This window comes from Amphiura filiformis, chromosome 7 (genome assembly GCF_039555335.1).
Source record: "Amphiura filiformis chromosome 7, Afil_fr2py, whole genome shotgun sequence".
Classification (NCBI taxonomy): Eukaryota; Metazoa; Echinodermata; class Ophiuroidea; order Amphilepidida; family Amphiuridae; genus Amphiura; species Amphiura filiformis.
The window spans coordinates 45,248,133-45,250,263 of NC_092634.1; positions in this window are offsets into that span (position 1 = coordinate 45,248,133).

A 2,131-nucleotide genomic window follows, 5' to 3' on the forward strand; every position below is an offset into this window, starting at 1 on the left:
AAGTCATTTCAATTTAAGACCCAAATTGAACTTCGTTATAACCAAAATTAATGCTTGATAGGCCATATTAATTTTCGCGCGCATTTGTTTCAAAAATTGGAGAGGGCGCCATTATGTATCCTTACCCCTGGGCCCCTGCCCTGGGCGCCACAATCTCTACGCCACTGTGCAATGTATATAGTAATGTATTATGTGCGGCTACATGATTGAAAAACATCATAGTCCAAAGTTCAGTCTTGTAAACCGAGAGAAGATACGCCTCGTATAAAATATATTTTAGTACCCAAGTTACTGGACCCAATCCGACAACCAAACAATTTTTTAAATTTAATGAACATTAAGGGCTGGGGTATGAACGTTTGGACAGTATTTATTTTGGGACATTAGAGCACATCAGACATATCGAATTGCATTCTGAATACGAAGAATGTCATTCTGATATCAAATAATTTTGATTTTTGAAATTCGCAATTTAATACACATTTTATGGCAAATCATTAAAATTGATATTTTTGATATTTAACAGTACTTGAAGTAAACTTTATAAATCTGATGATTTATACTTAAAGTGTATGTAGGTGGGATGAAAAGCCGACGATCAATTGACCTTTCGTATTGAAGATATGGATTTTTTTTCCCAAAACACCAAAAAAAATTAGGTCTTTTTGGGAAAAAAATCCATATCTTCAATATGAAATGTCAAAATTTTCATTTGACCGTCGGCTTTTCCTCCTGCTACATACACTTTAAGAATATATCATTAGATTTATATAATTTACTTCGAGGACTGTTATATATCAAAAATTTGAAAAATATCAAATTTTTATAATTTGTCATAAAATTTGTATTATATTGTGATTTTCAAAAAATGAAAATTATTTGATATCAGAAAGACATGCTTCGTATTCAGAATGCAATTCGATAGGTCCGAGGTGCTCTCATGTCCCACAAAAAATACTGTCGAAACGCAATAAACGCTCATTTTAGATCCCTTAACCATAATCCCAGCAAACACAAAAATGTTTTTAAAACGTTATAATTAGATCAGTTATAATATAAGCGTTAATTTTGGTCTTTTTGAAACGTTTTCATGACCCTTTCTTTTCAAACTCGACATCATGAACACATTGTTAAAACCTTCTATGAAAGATGTTAAAAATGTCTTTGCAAAATATATTTACAACAAAAGCTTAGATAACAATTTTTTGCAGCAATTTGTTTAAAAATGTTTTTGAATGTCGTTAAAACGTTTTATCATTTATCCAGTGGCGGCGCCACGGGGGATGGGGAAAATTCCCCAGTTAGAACTCTTTCCCCTGTTGCCCCCCCCAGTAAAACCAAAAATTACAAAATATCCCCTTTTACGATAACTGTGCGCAAAATTTGATGATTTTGCCTCCCCCTGAAATTCACTTTGCCCCCCCCTTTGAAAAAAACCATTTCTGGCGCCGCCACTGCATTTATCAGGAGCGTAGCAAGTGCCTCGTGGCCATGGATAAGAGCAGTGTGGGACCCTTTTGACATCTGCTTTATCAGCCCTATCACCATGGAAACTAACTTCATTTAAGTATTGCTCGGGCCCTTGAACGCTCGGACCCATGGACTTCGTCTAACCTGTCCACCCGCATGCTACGCGCGCCCCTGTCATTTATGTAACACGACATAAGGTGTGAAATGCAGAAATCTCACTCTTTAAAGCTCTTGAGTGGATTGTCACTCCTTTACATTTGAGTACTAGTAGTCTGTCCACAATTTTACGATATTAGAAGAATTCAAAGCAAAGGCGGTTTTTAAGGCAACGGCTATTTATACTCATTTTAAAGCAAATTTTCCAGTAAAATTGAGCAAATTTCCCAGTCTTCTTTTTGAATTCTCCCAATAGATATCGTACCGTATACCAGTAATATGAAGTGTATAGTGCAAACCCTTTGTATAAATTATCATGAAATTGCTCAAAATTACGAAAACGGTCCATTTTTGGCCAAAATGCCAAAAATCACTAAAATATGCATTTGACCAAAACCAACAACATTTTTGTGTTTGCTGTGTTCATAGATGAGCAGCAAGTTTTCAATTTAATACTATAGCGTGGTCTCAGAAGAATATAACAGGAACACCGATTATTTTTTCA